The sequence below is a fragment of the Strix uralensis genome, chromosome 2 (assembly GCF_047716275.1).
Source record: "Strix uralensis isolate ZFMK-TIS-50842 chromosome 2, bStrUra1, whole genome shotgun sequence".
NCBI lineage: Eukaryota > Metazoa > Chordata > Aves > Strigiformes > Strigidae > Strix > Strix uralensis.
In genome coordinates, this window is record NC_133973.1 from 69,012,520 (window position 1) to 69,031,786 (window position 19,267).

Genomic DNA, 19,267 nt, shown 5'->3' on the forward strand with positions numbered 1-19,267 from the left:
GAAGCTGTGTCAGGTTATCTCTGGTAAGAGAATTAAAGAGTGAACTTCCCATCTGTGCCCCCTTGCACGCATTCAGGGGAAGGAAGCCCTGTTTCCACCAAATGCTGAGGAGAGGTGACAAGTGTTTTGCTTCCACACCAGCTCTGTTGCAGGTCATCACTCTGTGACACTGCAGGAGCAGCTCCCCTTCCCTGAGCTGCTGGTGCTGCTTGGTGAGTAATTGCCTTTGCTAATTCCGGGCTTTTCACACTCCACCAGATATCATACTCCTGGCTGTAATCTTTACTAGTCTCAAGTGGCTCTTCTCACACAAAAAGTCTAAAATCACAGTACCTTTAAACTGCTTCTTTCTTTTTCTATTCCTGGAGGAGCTTGAGAAGAAGCCAGACACAGCGGTGCCTTGTTTTCCTCGGTAAGGGACGCACTTTGACCCCGGACTCAACACTGTAGATGCATAGCTGACCTCTGCAGACATCATCCTGCAACATCACTTTCAAATGATATAGCATACAAAAGCCCCTCCAGCCTGTCAGACTCACAGAAATCTTCTTTAGGATCCAAAATGCAAGCCATCAGCAGGATGAAAGGATCTGTGACAGCATCTCCAGTTGCATTTGCTTGCTTCTAGTGCCTCTAGTACCTCATTGCTGCACCACACGTGGCCTTACCTGCAAGTATTTGTGGCAAATCCAATGGAATTATCTCAGGGACTATATGGAAATATAGTATTTCACAACCACAGTATAACTCCCCAAAAGTATGCTTGAAACACAGAAATATTCTTAAATAAAATGGACAAACATAAAAGTAATCATGTCAGCACAATCCTTTTACCCATCCTCTGTTTTAATTAAATTTCAGTGCCTCAAAGCAAACATCAAATGATTCTTATTACACAGTAGTTACTGCAGGAGAGTGGCATATCTAAAAACATGTAACACCCTTAAAAAACACCACAACATTGGAATTCTTCGACCAAAATTTGGCTCTTTAGCATGAATAGAAGACAAAATATACTGGACAATGGGGTATTTGTTCAGAAAGAAATTTTTCTAAGAAACATGAACAAGTGAAACATTTTGCAAGGCTAGATACCATTGACTGATTAGATAGACAAGATATCTACCTGGGGAAAAAAAAATAAACATTCTAAACTAGGTTTGTCTTTCTGTGCCAAATAAAAGCTGAAAAAATCACCAGATGGTTACAAAAAACTTTAATTTTCCAGAAATTTTGGTAATTGTCAAAGCAGCTGAATTATCCCTGTGAAGTTTGGAAGGTACCTACATTTAGCTGGCTGGGAGCTAATCACAGCTCTCTTAGCAGCTTCCCACCTCCATCAACATAAAGCAGATATACAATCAGATCTGGTGTCACACACTAACCACTTATGCTTCTCACCACCTCCAAGGTCTGAACCTCCATTAGGAAATAATTTTACGATACCGAGGCACTCATTCTCACCTGTGTTGAGCATTGCATGTCCCTAACAGAAAAGCAGCAAGGATTTTCAGGGGTACTCTGCTGATGAGATCACACCTATTAACAGGCAGGCAGCTCTCTAATGGGGTGTCAGTAAATAAAGTAATTTTACAGCCTACTCAGGGAAGCAAATGGTAGGAAAGGGATGGGAAACTCTTCTGCTTGAGGCAAAGATGAGTGAAATGAGGCAAAGGCATCTCTGCCTGGGGAGGTGGGAGCCATGCCAAGGGCAGGGGGAAGCTGTCCCACCTGGGGCAGGAAAATAAAATAGGGAGCATATGGCCATAGAGACACAGGGAAGGAGTAACAGTGCCTGGAGCCACAGGCGGACAGGGAAGCCACTCTCCCACTGAGCTCTCCTCTGCGCCTCCATCCCTCTGCTGCTGCACAGAGGTTTCCCAGACAATTTCTATTACCACCTGGTGATTTATAGTCATCTCTCTCTCAGATGAACCAAAACACATGTCTCTTCTGATGGACTGTGTTCTGCAAAGCATGAGGTTTTACAATACAGCTGCTATGTGTTATCCCACAAAGCAAATGTAGGAATATTTATATGTTTTTTTAATACAACAAATATATTTCCCCAGATGCTCTTGACTGAACATGTTGCTAATGGGAGTGTGTTCAGCTTTCCAGAATAAAATGCCTATGGAAAGACAGAAAATACTAAAAAGCTCAAGAATCAAAGGTGATTTTTAAAAAGTAAAAGAAGCTTTCAACTGCATCTGTGACTCTTTCTTTTCACAACTGCTCTAAAATCTACATTACAATATTGCTCATTAGCTCTTTCTTCTTAAACATGGCATTACCCAGAGGAGATGGGTCATATTAGCTATGTAGGTTCAGCACAGCAATGGAAAGCAAGCAATGACAGACCATGTGAGCAGGCATCTTGTATGCTAACGCCTGAATATAAGCCCCACTAATGGGCTGGAAGCTGAGTCAAATATTAAACACCACAAGTTCTAACACGCAGGTGTTGGATGAAAACTTTGCTCTATTTATTTCAAAGATTATATAAGCATCCTCTTTAAATGTCTGTCAGGCTGTTTCCAGTTGTACAGCTTGTTTACTGAGAAGTGTTAATAGATGCCAGGAAGTCAGACCATTTGTTGTGAAATGCATGTCCTTATAATGCTTTCTTTAAATTGGAATTAAACAGATTACCACAATCAATTCCTGGATATATAACCTGATGTATGTTCCTATTGATTCTCAGTCTCACTGAAATGAAGGAAGCATATTTCATTGTGAAGAATAAGATATCTCAAAGAATTTGAGAATCACCAAGTATATCTTAACCACTTCAGAGCAAATGCTTTCTTGACAGTTTGTTTTAGAAATTGGCTGCTTTCACATTTCTATGTGATAGAACAATTATAAGTTGTCAATTTTTTTGCAATCCACAGTCACCTGAGCCTTCCTGTCACAATCACCAGGGTAGTTTTCTTGACTGAGAAATGCTTATGGTATTATGTGCTAAAGAGCTATTTTCAACACAGTTGGCAATTGCTATTATTAACACACCTTTACTGACCATCTTCAACAAGCCTATCTTTACCAGCTGCCACCTTTGTATTTTGTCATATGTGTTATCAACATGCAGACTGCTTCTCTTGTGTTTCACAACTCTGCTTTTATCACAGAATTTAATCTAAAGGACACACATCCCTGCTCTTGCTCTCAGCCCACTAAATTCCCCTTCCATGTTTTTTCTTCTAGAGAAGTGAGGTTACTCCTACTTCTTTTGAGATCTGTAATACTTTCAAGACTTAGAATGTATATCTAGAATAAAAATATCTAGCTACTAAATATAAATTAGTGGCTTTCTTTGAAATGTATTCTACTAAAAACCGTCATTCTCAAGCATTTAGTAGAAAGTGCAGTAAATATATATGTATAGTATTTTATGGCTGCTAACAAAGAATTTTAATTAGAAAAGAGCTTAAAATTTATCAAGTTTCAGGGTAATGTCCTTATGATTAATTTCTCTGTTGAGCTATCTTGCAATAAATTCTAGGCTCCACTGAAAACCATGGCAAAATTGACACTGAATTCAGTAGAGAAAATATATCAGTCTTTAATTTTTAGCTGTATATACTGAGATACACAAAATACAAACAAAAAAGGGAGAAAAAAAATTAACAACTGCAAGTCATATATTCAATACAGCTGCAAAGGGAAAAACATCATTCTGACAAATATTAAAACAAGATTACAGACTGAGATATTGAAATAATCCACCTGATCAGACTCGGCTCTGATAACAGTAACCTTACTAGAGTACTGCCTTTTGCTTTAGGCACAAAATTTTAAGGAAAATAAGAACTCATTCAAGAGACAAAAGCAGAGAATGACCGAAGACCGTATGACTTTATTTATGAAGAAAACAAGCATAAATTAAAATAATTATAAAAGAAGAATGAGATGACCACATTACAGTATATAAAAAGTTATCTTAGGAAGGAAGAACCTCCTCTTCACTAGTGGGCAGCAATGTGCTTAAATAACAAAAATTAAGATTATGGTTAGACATTAGATAATAGATTCTAATAGTAAAGACAAGTCCTGGAATAGATTGCCTCAAGACATTGTCAAATCATTGGCAGATCTTTGGGCAGACATTGCCCAAATATTTTTCAGAGGAGATCTAGGTATAATTAATCCTACCTAGAAGAAAGTCATGGAGTTTTTTTGAATTTTGGTCACATTTTTTCTATGATTCTATGTTCTTAATTTTAAACACAATCTTAACACTTGCTAGCTTCAGTAGGTCTTCAGTTTTTACTAAAATGGTTTCCTGAACTGAGACAAACCTTGAAAAAGTAAATTAATTTTTAAATTTATGGATGCCAGGCATTCAATATCAAAGAGCATTTTTGAAGATCTCCTAATCAATCCAGTTTTCAGGTGGTACTAAAAAAATTAGGTGACCAGCTGCTACTAAACTCAACCAAATCTGTGTATTGAGCATCCTCTGAACAAACCAGATCTAAGAGGTACTTAAACACATCTGAAGATTTTTTCTTAAGAGAAATTCCTGCCAATTCTGAAGCTAAAGACTAAACCAGAATGGAAAACAGACTAACTGGCCTCTTGGAGTGCCTTCTTGTATAACCTTTACAAATAAGAATACACTGTAAACTTTATATCCTTGCTTCTACTGCTGGCTGCTTGCTCCTGATATCTTCAAGTGCTGCAGGAAAGTTTGCATTTCCCAGGCTGTGTTCATATCTTGAAAAGAGATAAGGCTTTGTCTCCAATCTTTATTTTGATATCTTCACCATCACTAAACTGTGTACAAAGAACACAAACTTCAGGTCATGTACGTCAACAAAGTACCATGAATGCCATGGAAGCATGGTAATTCAGAGCAGCAGAAGATCCAGTCTGAAACTGTAGCTGAATGGGAAAAAAGGGCTCTGCTCAGATTTACAAATCTTGCACAGAGGAATAGGATTACTATTTTTTTGGTATTTTAGTGTTTTATTGGCACAGATAGAAGTCCTTCTATAAGAAAACTTATTTGATAAGAATAATCTCTTGATTAATATCTCCCCTACAAATTTATTTGCATCTCAGATTTTGAGAATGGTGTGTACACAATCATTTGTGTTACTGCCACAGCCTCTGTTTGCTCAATTGATTGCCTTGTTATTGTTTTTCTGACTGCTCATCTATACAAGTGAAATTATCTTGCCCTTTTCTCTTTTCTGTCTGTTTTCTCAGACCATTTAACAATGAGCTACACTTTCCATGTAGCCCTTTCAAAAGAAATGAAAAAGGGGAAAAGTTTGGGGGGAGGGGCAGAAAACTGAAAAGCCACTGTCAGATCCGTATGAAGTAATTTCCTTGCTGACAGTGATTTTGCTCGGTCTTTCAAAAAATCTTTCTGTTTATTGTTACATGAATTTCATTGTCTATATGGGGTCATACTTCAGTGATTCATTACCGCAATTTAGCTTTATTTCAATCTAGAAATGCTGAGATTGTATTTCTCTTTGGAAAAAAATAAAAATTAAAATAAACCAAAAAGGTATTTTTATTGTAGTTACCATTAAAATGCACTGAAAACTACAAAAAGAGATTAAATCATGCAACTCCCATTTCTTTGACTTTTTTTTTTTAAATATGATTTGCAATAATATTGCCACCTCATTCCTGAATAACCAAAACTGTGTGCAATAGACTGCAGAGAGGGCCTTCTTGAACTCTGTTACTGGGTCTGTGCTGGATTGTATCCCAGACCACACGCCTGTCCCGGGGACAGTCACAGTTTGGCATCCCCTCCATATACCACAGGTTTGGATGCTGAGGCCAGTGGTTGCTGATTACCCCTCATACTGACCAAGAGAATGGGTAAGGGATTGGCATGTACCTGACACCAACTATCCAGGAATGTTATTTCTGCTTTTTGTCAAGCTTGATAGCATATGGGAGCAAAGTCAAAGCCAAACTGGAAGGATGCCTGTCTGAGGAGGGATTCTTGTGCATCTGTCCTGACCCAAGGCACCTTGCATGCTTAGTCTGACACATGTGAGGCATGAGTTCCACAGACTTAAACAAATAATTAGTATTCAGTTCCCTGAGTAGTAACATTAGTCTAAATTGTCTATGACACAGAACTGTAAATGATAATTGAACAGTACATTGTGCTGTGGGTAGTATTTAGGAAAAAAATAAATAAACAGCTGATTTTTTTTAATACATCTGTCACCTACATAGTACACTGCTATAGGGTAGTATAATACCATTTGATTTCATTAAATCAGCTTCCAGTACTGCAGGCCCTTACACATGAAATAAGAATATTTCTGTGGTCTGTGACTCTTTCCTCTGTGCAAGTGAACTAGGAAAAAACAGAGTGAGGAACAAAGCAGGAGGGGGAATGGCCCCTCAGCATAGTCTGGTTATTAAAGAGTGGGATGCAGTCTAGACATAAAATAAGATTGTCACAATTTCCCCTGAAGCAGTGTAGAACCAGGGAACCAAAATGTGGCCATTGCTTTTTCTTGATCAGCCATTATTACAGCAGAGCTATGTCCTACTCTGCAATGAGAGGAAATAATATTGTTAGGAGGAGAATCACATAGGGGAGGGGAGGGGAGGGGAGGGGAGGGGGATAGGAGGGGAGGAGAGGGACAGGAGAGGGACAGGAGAGGGAGAGGAGGAGAGGAGAGGGAGAGGAGAGGGAGAGGAGAGGGAGAGGGGGAGAGGAGAGGGGGAGAGGAGAGGGAGAGGGAGAGGGAGAGGGAGAAGGAGAGGGAGAGGGAGAGGGAGAGGGAGAGGGGAGGGGAGGGGAGGGGAGGGGAGGGGAGGGGAGGGGAGGGGAGGGGAGGAGAGGGGAGGAGAGGAGAGGAGAGGAGAGGAGAGGAGAGGAGAGGAGAGGAGAGGAGAGGAGAGGAGAGGAGAGGAGAGGAGAGGAGAGGAGAGGAGAGGAGAGGAGAGGAGAGGAGAGGAGAGGAGAGGAGAGGAGAGGAGAGGAGAGGAGAGGAGAGGAGAGGAGAGGAGAGGAGAGGAGAGGAGAGGAGAGGAGAGGAGAGGAGAGGAGAGGAGAGGAGAGGAGAGGAGAGGAGAGGAGAGGAGAGGAGAGGAGAGGAGAGGAGAGGAGAGGAGAGGAGAGGAGAGGAGAGGAGAGGAGAGGAGAGGAGAGGAGAGGAGAGGAGAGGAGAGGAGAGGAGAGGAGAGGAGAGGAGAGGAGAGGAGAGGAGAGGAGAGGAGAGGAGAGGAGAGGAGAGGAGAGGAGAGGAGAGGAGAGGAGAGGAGAGGAGAGGAGAGGGCCTAAAATTGGGTACTGTATTTTCAGCCTTCACCTCTAGCCTTTATCATTCATCCGCTTCATTGGGTGAGTTTAGAGCATCCTCCCTATTTCCTGAAGCAGAACTGTTGCTTCAGGTTGTCTGCAGACTCAAGAGGGCAATCATTTTTTCTGCATTTTATTTTCATTGGACTAACAGGAAAAAGAGGTTTCATTCAAAGCAAACCCAAAAGAGGGAGTTTTAAATACTTTTTCTTTAATCACTTCTATCCTATAATGTAAATTTTATCTCTATCTTTTCACTCCTTTTTTCTGTATCAACAGTAGATACCTAAAAAAAAAAAAAAAAAAAGTAGTTGAATTGATACATATTTCTCAGCTTTCACTGTCTCTTGATTCATTTCATTTGTTTTGATTGAAATTTTTAGTGGGAGGGATGTCGAAAAATCAAATAAACTAGTGACGTATAGCCAGCATCCAAGATAGTGAGGAGAATGTGAAGCTAAATTAGTTATGGTCTCATATATAATACTTGTCAGAGACTTATATTTGACGTATAAAATGCATACAGAGGAAGTTTAATGGGTGGACTTTTGGTCGTATTTCAATATGAGTGGAAGTATTTGAACAAGTCAGATACTATCTGTCATCTGATGTCATATTCTCTAGGCAAGCGTGGGGTTCTGTGGGGCTTCTCAGCAGCCTCCCCACCCCTATATCCTTAATCCTCCCAGAAACATTGGCACTTCTAGATGCTTGCCCAGTTGCTTGCATACTGCTTAATGTCAGTGTTCAAGGGGTCTGTCTGGATAAAAGCAGGCATCTGCAGTGGATGTGTCTACTTCTGAAGCTGTTACCCCAGAGTCACATTTTAGCCAATGGAAAGAAGCGGAGTGCAGTTTGTCTTGTCCTTAACAGATATCTTCAAAGATTCAGGTGACCTGCAGCCTTCACTTCAGGTGAGCATACACTTCACTGACCTTGAAGGGAGTCTGGAGTGACTAGGTCACAGGAAGATGTCTATGATGTTGGTGTCTGAAGTTAGTTAAGAAGGCTTCTTTTTTTGTTATAAGACTGTCACTGATGAACCACAGACACTATCTACTGCCACCACAGTAACTGGTTTTGATACAGGCTTTCAACTCACTTAATGGAAAATTTAATAATTTCCTAAGTCATTCTTGGATGGGAATCATGAGAAATTATTGTCATTGACAGGATTCTGGTATTGGGTTTGGTTTTGTTTTTCTTTAAATCAATGCAGTGTCACATGCCACATATGCTTTGACATTCTGTTGAGTGGAAGTCTAGTCCACCTCCCAGTGAGACTGTCCAGTGGTTTTGTTCTCCACAGGAAGGGAGGAAGAGAACAAAATAGTTTGTTAATTTGACGAATGTTGTCTGATGTTGCTCAGTAGTTCTTAATAATTTAATGGTTGTTACCTAACAAGTAGGAGGGTCATGACTAATATTACTTGCTCAGACCATTATTTTCAAAGATGGCTCCCTATCATATTTCAAGAGTATCGGCAATATGCCAGACATTGTCTAAAAACCAAAGGAAAATAGAGTCCTTACTTCAAAGAGTTAACAGTGTCAAAGTAGTTTATTTAGCTGGTAAAGCATGATTTACTTCATTTTTCATTGCAGTGTATATTCTGACATCTTGGAATTCATGAGAGCTTCATACCCAGCAATCTTTCTCTCCTTGATCCCAACACATGGGTTATTTGGGTGACTGAAGCTGATCTATGATGCCGGTGATAGGCTCTGCTGCAGGCTAAGATATGTGCCAGGCAATTAGTCCTTTGGGGGACTTCAGACAGGTGCAGGGGCAGGTGCCTCCGGTGGCGGCCGAGAGCCGCCCGTCCCCGCGGTCTCTGTCCATGGTGCTGATCACCTCGGCCGCCTGCCAGGTTCCTGCTACCGTCAGCGGCAACAGGAGGGGAAAAAAGTAAAAAGACTAGTTTCACTGGAAAGTCAATAAAAGTATGGGGTTAAAAATGTATACATTAATTTAAATAATATATATTGATTATTATATTAGAAATATAAGGACCAATAACTACTATGATGCTTAATAATTAATACGGTAGTATAAATACTAACAATATTCCTTGTGCCAATTTATATCTTGGAATTACAGCATAAAACCCACCTACAAATTACAAAAAGAAGTTAAAAAAAATCAGGAAAGTTCATAAACAAAGGTGAATATGTGGCTTTCAGTTTTCATCCATATGCTGATATTTTTGATTATTCTAAGCAGAGAGGGAGAGAGTGCATTTTGAATACTGACTTGCAAATGCTTTTTTAAACCAGTATATAACCATAAAGCACATATATTGAAGCACTTGGTCAGAGTCAGGAGGCAAGTGGGAAGGACTACTGAGGTACAAAAGAGCCTTTCATTTGTTGAGATAAGTATCATGAGTTTTGTATGTAAAAGCCTTCTTTTTATATTGTTTGAAAGTTACTTCAGGTTTGCTATCTCCTGCTAAAGCACACAAGGTCTTTTTCTTGTTCTCATTATGTCTAAGAGCTGTAGGATGGATAGCCTGTATACCACAGAACATGTAATAGATAATGAATCACTTTGAAACATTGCTTTCATGAAAAGTCACATACAAATATGATGTTTACTTGCAATTTGTTTAAGTTATAAAAACAGTAGCTGAAAGGGTGACTTCTCAATAAATCTGCTAGAGTACTGGGTAATGGAGCCTAGCTCCTTTTCTTTCCTTATTTTTTAATTTTTCACCTCAGTTAATTTATGAGCCCTTTCCAAAATCATGTTCCAAAGCACATTTTTAGCAAATTCCCCAAGTGAAATGCATCTATGGAATTGTCACCAAGTTCACTTCAATTTTTAATATCAGTTTTTCCCAGCTTCAACTTCAATGAACAACAAATCGTAGAAAAATACCAGCTTTCACGCTATTTGCATTTGCTTCCCAAATGTGTCAAAGCACTAATACCTTAAGGATTAGTTCACAAATATGAGCTCAGTTATTTATTTTTTTCATAAATAAAGCAATAGAAGTAATTATTGTAATAAAAAACAGAATTAATCAGAACAACTTTGTTCTGACAGTGCCAGTTGCACCACTGCTTTACTAACAATTACATACTTTAAACTAGATACTTAAGCTTCTTACAGATCCACAAACAAGTTTAGCAAGGCTATGCAAGCTTCCTTCTTTCTTGGTCTGCTATGGCCCAGGTCTGCAGGAACCATAGATCTTAAAAGGTCATCTGTTCCTTTCCTTGAGTACATCAAGATTAACAACTGACAGAAATTATGACTATGAAATGTGATTTTTTGACACACAGAGAACACAGAATGCCTTGCAACAGCACCAATAGCCCAAGAAGATAAGTAGTTGTAGGTACAACATTGTCTGGCTAGCACTGCCCATTCCAGTCCCAAAGTCTTCTTTCAAAATTCTTCCTTCTGTGATCAGATGCTCTTTTATCACATTTCTCTGTCTCACAACATGGAATATTTTTTATCATTTACACTCTGTTTTGGAGACCAAGACTCCTGTAATAAATCTATGGCATTTTGGGACTCAATTTTATTTTTCTAATTGAACTATTTTTACATCCTGATCCAAATTTCACTTAAGTCAGTTACAGTAACTCTGCCAGGCACTGGAGCAGTCCCCCTGAACTGGGATTATGCACTTACTGATACATATAGGCTACAAGAGACATCATTCAGAATTTTATCGAAACAGCTTTGTGTGCCAAATGCTTTCTGACTGCATTTAAAGTACAAACATTTAGATCAGAGAAACACAGAAACAAAAAATGTGCTTTTTGGATGAAAGCTTTCTTACACGAAAGAAGAGCTAAAACATTTTAGTCCACAGCCAAGAACAGAATCACAGAATCACAGAATCATCTAGGTTGGAAAAGACCTTGAAGATCATCCAGTCCAACCATTAACTTAACATTGACAGTTCCCAACTACACCATATACCTAAGCGCTATGTCAACCCAACAAACACCTCCAGGGATGGGGACTCCACCACCTCCCTGGGCAGCCCATTCCAATGCCTAGCCACCCGTTCTGTAAAGAAATGCTTCCTAATATCCAGTCTAAACCTTCCCTGGTGCAATTTGAGGCCATTACCTCTTGTCCTATCACTTGTTACTTGGTTAAAGAGACTTGTCCCCAGCTCTCTGCAACCTCCTTTCAGGTAGATGTAGAGGGCAATGCGGTCTCCCCTCAACCTCCTCTTCTCCAGACTAAACACCCCAGTTCCCTCAGCCGCTCTTCATACGACATGTCCTCCAGACCCTGCACCAGCTTCGTTGCCCTTCTCTGGACACGCTCGAGTAATTCACTACAAAAAGGACATTGAATCACTTGAGTGTGTCCAAATAATAATTTCATGATCGCTGTGCCCTAGTCGCCCTCCAACCACCACATCATCCACCAGTCCTTCTCTGTTCACAAAGATGAGATCCAGCAGGGCACCTTCTCTGGTCGGTTCACTCACCAGCTGTTTCAGGAAGTTATCTCCCACACATTCCAGGAATCTCTGGTACTGGTCCCGCTCTGCTGTGTTGTATTTCCAGCAGATGTCTGGGAAGTTAAAGTCTCCCACAAGAACAAGGGCAAGCAGTTGTGAGATTTCTCCTAAGTGTCTATAGAATATTTCATCCACCTCTCTGTCCTGGTTGGGTGACCTATAGTAGACTCCTACTACAACATCAGCCCTGTTGGGCTTCCCCCTGATTCTAACACAAAGACACTCTACCCTGTCTTCACTACACTTGTGCTCAAAGCAATCATAACAATCCCTAACATACAGTGCCACCCCACCACCTCTCCTCCCTTGTCTATCCCTCCTAAAGAGCTTGTAGCCATCAACAGGTGCACTCCAGTCATGGGAGACATCCCACCATGTTTCTGTAATAGCCACGACATCATAGTTTTCCTGTTTCATCATGGCTTCAAGCTCCTTCTGTTTGTTACCCATGCTGTGCATTGGTATATATGCACTTCAGCTGGGCTGATGTCCTCAGCACCTTTTTGGATTTAGAGGTCCTAAGTCCGGCCTGACCTTTCACAGGTGTTACCACAGTTACTGATCCATCAATATCCCTTGCATCTTTGTTGTGCTGCTTGTCTCCATCCCTTGCCTTCACTGAGATGGCAGGGTGAGGGTCACCGCTAGCACAACAGCCCACAAGCTGTGGTAATCTACCCTGAGGCTTATGTCTGGGAGTTCCAGTTTTGTCCCCTTCCCCCTTCAAATCTAGTTTAAAGCTCTCTCAATGAGTCCAGCTAACTCCTGCCCCAAGATCCTTTTCCCCCTCTGGGACAGGTACGTCCCATCTGATGCCAAAAGGTCTGGCATCCTGAACATTTCACTGAAAGTATTTTTTAGCTTTGACTTATCAGTTTCAAGATCCTGTAAGTACTGAGGTTCTGATTTAAAGAAGTTTGTAAACCTGTTAGTGGAAGCACTGAAATTCACAGGATTAGCCTTATTAGCAATTAGTTATCCATAGGAGGACCTGAATTACTGAAAGCAGATCCCAGTCACTAAATACTGGCAATGGACCTCAAAACACAGAAATAATATTTGTTTTAAAGATATTTAATTACAGATATGGTAAACAAGATATTTGCATGTAAGCAGCAATGACTGAAACAAATGAGAAAGGGATAAACACAAAAGGAAGAACTATGTCTTGTGTCAAATACATTTGTGTACAAGGGCCTACAATAGCCAGACAGTGTCTAAGTCTTACTGAAGCCCTTGAACTGAGTTAAATATTTTTATACTGTATCTTTAAAAATGCCAAGGTTGTCATGTTAATCCAGTAGTCTTCCCATTCTGTTCCAAATCTTTTGAAATTACTGTGTGGTTTCAAAAGGAAGAATTTTTCTTGCAGTTAGAGGTGTTTTTTTAATCCCATCAATTTCAACAAACTTGTTCTAAAACAACCAGAATACTCCAGTCAGCTTTGACCAAGTGTTATGGTACTATGTTAGTCTACATTTATGAATCTGCATTAGTAAATGAAAAAAATACAAACAATGTACTTCTCCTGTGAAGTGTAAGGTCACTCAGCAGTCATAAAATAATAACTTGTGACTGAAAATGACTGTCCTGGTGTAACTGGACAGTATTTCAGGCCAGAGGTATTGTCTTTGTGAACCTTGTAATTAAATGTGCAGGTTTTCCAATTTTGCATATTTAATTAAATTTAACTACTGTAGAGCTTGCAGCTAAACAGCATCTTTATAAACTCCTACTAAACTTTATCTAAGATTATTAATAACTTCCCCAAAATCCCCACTTTTCCTTCACATTCCTCTAAGGGTATATCTACTGTGATATTATTTTCCCACACTAATTAAAAACCCTGTTTACAAATTCCTGGTAGAAGTATATGTACTTATAAAATCATCACCTATCAGTTGAAGTTGATGAGAAGAATGACTTCAAAGGGGATAAAATCAGAATCATTTTACTGTTTCTTTTCATTTTGGCTGCAAATATTATTTTAAATTCTCTGGCTTAACAACAGTGAAATGATACATTTTCCATTTTTATTTAGACAGATGATTTAATTTGAAAAGACCAAATTTCATTTCTCACAGATCTCTTATAAATTAGATCACAGAATTCAGAAAACAGCTCTGAATTGTGCCCTGATGGCTGTATGCAGCTTGTTGGCTGCTGAGAAGCTGACACTTTTTTTGTAGTATAAGTGGCTTTTACAGTAAGGATTACTATTTTGATTCTCCTCTGTTTGCACATGTACTTTGTCTTGTGTGTGCTTTTTAAGACATTAGTAAGTATATACTTTAATTTTGCTGAAGGAATGGGGCAGTGGAACGAGTGAACCAATATGGGTGTTTGAAGAGATACCGGGTAACTTTAAAGACAGAATCATTTTCAAACCTCTGCAGAAGACAAGTTTCATGTTTACTCTGAAAGTTTTAGAAGTGTGAACAAGCATGGAGATATCATGGTTTAAATCAGTTACTGCCTGTCAGTGACTGACTATTTACATATGCCTCACTTTCATTGCCTTACTTTCATTGTGAAACAAAACATGATAGCTTAAATCACATTTTGTGTGACTTTCACAACAAGGTAAGCAGGTATAGACTTCTTTAGATTTCTGTAACTATTACACAGGAGATCCATAAATCGTTCTGGCGAGGGTTCCATTAAAAACTAATTTAAAGCTGATACATGTTTTTTCTCTCTCAATATTTTGAAATTGGCTGACATGAGTTTCAGCTTTTTTATTATTACAGACTATGCACATAGCAACAGATGAAATCATTGTCTAGATGGGGTCATCTGACGCTGTGTGGATATTTCAGCTATACTACTCAAAAGCTACTGGTATTAGAAAAAAAAAAAAAAAAAAGCTTTGATTTATCTAATCCTAAAATCCTCACACAATCCTATCAATATTTTCAGGTAGCATTTAAAATAAAGTTTATACAGTATCTTCAGATCATAGTTAAAATACAATTTCTGTGTGGTTTCATTTAGTGCTTAACATATTTATTACATTTTTGCTTTTAATACAGTTTGTTTTCTGATTTCTTAGTAGAAGGTGGCATCCATGGATCTATAAAAAATATATTGCTCATATGAAGTTCATAATGAGAAGGAATCAGTCATCAGAGTCTTTACCAAAACTTTTCATAAATTTCCTCTAAAGATTGCAGTCCTATTAGAGCAAAGATTGAAATGTCATGAAGCTGGGTGGTTGGGCTATTTTGGTCAAGGTACAGAAGCACTTTTTTTCTAAATTCTCCTAAAACTGCCTTTGTAAAGTTCTCCTCCATGTTATCCCCCCCTCCGCAAATCCTTCCTAAAGTAAATTTGAAAACTTAATATTCTTGAAATATTTTCTCAATTCCTACTTTTTTTTCCAAGACAGCAACAGGAAATTGACTAGTAAATAATGGACAACTTGAATTCAGACAGATTAACATAAAGCCCTCATGACTGGCACTGCAGGGCAAAGTAGCAGAATGTAAACAACTGAGGGTAGCTTAAACTCATCTGCTAGTCCTTGTTTTTTCTTACATCCATTTCACTTCAAAGCCAAATTTAGGACTACAAGTCATCTTCAGCATGGGTTAAGAATATTCAGATAGTCACTAATAGCTCCAAAAGTGTTTCAGAAACTGCTCTCCCTTCTTTGCTCTCTCTCTTTGCTCCAGGCTCTCTCTTTGCTGTGATACGGCACTTAATTGTCTTCAAGGTTTGCAAACAGATCTGTGGCCCACTTCTGCATCAGTTCACTCATGACTTTGTGACTTTATTTGCTGTGTTAAAGCTTTGGCACCCTCTGTTCACCGCACTCCTCTTTTCAGCTTTGGGTTTTGTTTGGATTTCTGCTTCCTGTGTGGATGTGAAGCACTAATGTGGTTTCAAAATCATAATGTCCATGTAGGCATGTTCCTTGCCTTCTTGGGTATGTGATTGGTCACTGACACACTGTAAGTCATCACACAATGCAAATTATAAATGGCAGAAATGCTAGCCTAGCTGAGGGTGTTCCTGTGCCAACTGCCCACCAGTTCAAAGGCATTTTGCTGTAAGCTTGATAAATGGTGGGTCTCCATTCAGACAGATATATTGCTCAGGGATAGATTTCCCCAGATATCCATTAAGCATTTCAATCAGCTTGATCTCTTTTAGTTCAAGGCACACCAAAGAAAGGTGGATCCTTGGTTTGTCCATTCCCCTTTGTTGGTCCTAACTCATTGTCTTTTTCAAAAATCAAAATAATGACAAGCATTAGTTCTGAATAGCTTGCCGAATAGCTATTTCACATTATGTACTATATTAAGAATCACTAATTTGCATTATAGTTTTATTTTATTACAGTTATTTTATTTTGCTTACTAATCATGTTGTTCAGTGATGTTGACCAACAATGCAGAAAAGCCTAATGGAAAATACGTAGTTTCTACGTCAGGTTCTTCACTTTACAATATGTTTATATAGCACATATTGCAATGGAGCTTTGGTGTGACTCCCTTCTGGGAACAACTGGCAATATCTATGTTAAATAATGATATTAATACACAACTTCCTCACTTGTTTCATTTTAATCGTACACTCAGTGTAGTTCAAATATACAGTTCATCATAAAACTGTGTATCTTGAATTTGATTCACTCTTATTTACACTAAAGTAAAACAGGAATACTACAATACAGCTGGTGTCAGAGAATGAAAAGATTGAATACATTCTATTTTCTCTTTCAATCCTTAATTTCAATTTTTTTATGACAGCTTTCTTACAACAGGTGTTAAAAAGCTAGTTCAGTTCAGGTTGCCTGAAATTTCTCACAATAAAAGCCTTACTTTTAATTGCATACAACTTTGCCAGGCATCAGGTTACCAGCTGAAATTTTTCACACCAGATGTCTGACTTAGATTGAATATTGATTTTCTTTTCTACAGCATTTCAGCAAAAACAATATTAGTTGCTTCTGAGATTTGCGTAAACATTGAATAACGTAGCAACAGAAATTCTCTGGAGCTATATTTTAAATATATAAATCTGTACAAAAATTGTCACTTATTCCTTTAGTGTGGTCTGTAGATAAAATTATCCATGTTTGTGAAACACTAATACTCTGCAGTGCAGAAAAACCTGGAGAAAACCACCAGTTTCATTTTCATTGCAAAGTCTGAAGAAAGTGTAATGTGTAAGGCCACATGATTAATGAGGAAGATAAATAGAAATAGTGAAGATTTACTCTTATTGAAAGAGACAGGCATCTCAGGGTATGTGAGTGTAGTATGTAGTATGTGATCATGACATTAAAGATTATTATAAAAAGTACATGGACAAGAAGACCGTGTTAAGATTTCACACACAGTCTTAACTCTGCTTTTCTTATGTTTTAAAGTACTAAACTTTACAGTCTTATCATTCTTTACTGGTTTTTTTTTAATACTATAGACTGACAGAAATTATGACACACAGTATTAAACAATGTCACATGTAGTATTTGCCACAGTAGGAAAAAAAAAAGTTGTTTCTTTGATATTTTATCCAGTTTAGTATCAAAAGAGTCACATCAGTGATCTATGCTGTTTGGAATCCTGAAAGCTCAGTACTGCAGCTGTATCTTCCCGCAAGGTAACTGGGGACTGCTAATACCTATCAAATATATCTTCCAAAAGAGTTCTCATCCAGGTGTTTTTTCTGAGCTGTTGAGCAAATGGATGGATAATTTCTTTGGGGGCTCCATGGTTAATAAAGAAATTGCAGAGGGAATTTAAGATGGATACTATCCCAAAACCCACAAACTGATCGAGAGGCCCTTTTTTAGAATAATTCTACCATAAACTTTTCTGTATCATCTGTCTCAGGAAAGCTTTTATTACAGGTCTTAAACTAAGCTGTAGTGAAAGCTTTCTTACTAAGGGAACACTCATCAAAACTCTTTTGTTTGGGTTTTTTTTTTTAAAGGAAACAAGTGTTTTTGTAAGTAGCCCTGTAATCCAATCTTATAAAATGCATAATTACACCACGTAATTTTTAAAGCATAGACATCTATCAGAAAATTGAATTTTACCTCAAAGGTATATTTAGCCAGATGATAGATATTTATTCGTTAGATGTTTCACATCGTGACTTAAACCTGTGACTTCTCGAGTACTGTGAATTACAGTCCTTAACATAGATGTTCGCTGGGGTTAGACTTCAGATTCTGCCCTTCACATTTCCGATTGATCAGACTCCTCTGAAAGACCAACTAGCAGGAAGCATTAAGAAAAAGAAACTGAGTAGCAGTTTAGCCTAACTGGCCCTAAACAAATGTTTTACTTTTGATCACCTCCATGAGTTGTATCCAGGGTGACCTTTTTTTTAAGCAAAGTCTCAGTGATGGATATAAGTTTAAAATGCAAAAATCTTTATTGTTACCAAGAGGGAGTTCAAATAACTATATGTATATTTGGAAACATTGTAACATCTTTGCTTAAAAAAAATACAGATATTGTACATGAAAACTAACTTCCATTGTTTCCACAAAACATTCCTCAATAGCTGTGTAAAGAAATTAAGCAGGAAAGAGTACCAGATATAGCTGCATTGCAAGGTCTGGTCAGAAAAGTAAAAGCTCAAGTTAAGCCATCTAATTTGGGATGAAAAACTGTGTTCTGAAACAATCTGAGTAGACACCTGTACCTTTAGCCTTCTGCTCCTTTATAGGTATTCTTTCTCTGCACAAACACTCCACAAAAATATTCAAGGGATTTGACTGTCACTGAGATAAACATTCATTTTAGTATTGGAAAAATCACAACAAAAAAAGAAAGAGGACTTGAGGTCAGCTTCTGTTAGTAGACTAAATCTCAGGTGCATTCAGCAACTTAGTTTGAATTGTTTTCCAGGTTTGCACTGTGGCTAATTAAAGTAAAACCTGCCCTTCATCAGTGTTTCATAAAGCCTATAAAGTAAAATTGAGAGCCAGATAGCCCAGTGCAGGATAGGCCCTTGGAAGCTTGCAGCAGGCAGGAGTGAGGATGCAGGGTTATTTGCAAAACTGTCTTTACCAAGGTGCCAGTATTCATCGGATCACTCTTTAGTGCTTCATACTGAATCAGCTCACTTAACCTAAAAGGAAAGAGCAGGAAGGGATCTTCTGTTGACCCACCCTATCTGTCAACTTTGGACTGCCCCACTATGAGGTTTTTAAGTCTACTACTCTCACTGTTCAGAGCAAGACTTTTACAAGGGACTGAGGCAGCCCATGGTGATGGACAGCCATGAACCAACAAGGATAGAGAAATTTGAACATGACTCAAGGTGAATAAGTGCAGGCTTCTATGCCAATTTTCTTTAAATATGAAAACTAAGTTTTAAGATTTCTTTTTTGAACTGTGTGTTTCCAAGTTATGTTCTTTAAAAAAAAAAAGAAAAAAGAAAAAAGAAAATTATGTTCAAAGGAAGAATAATTGTTTTAGAAGCCACAAACTGCCAATGGACTGCCTCTTTCCTGGAAAAG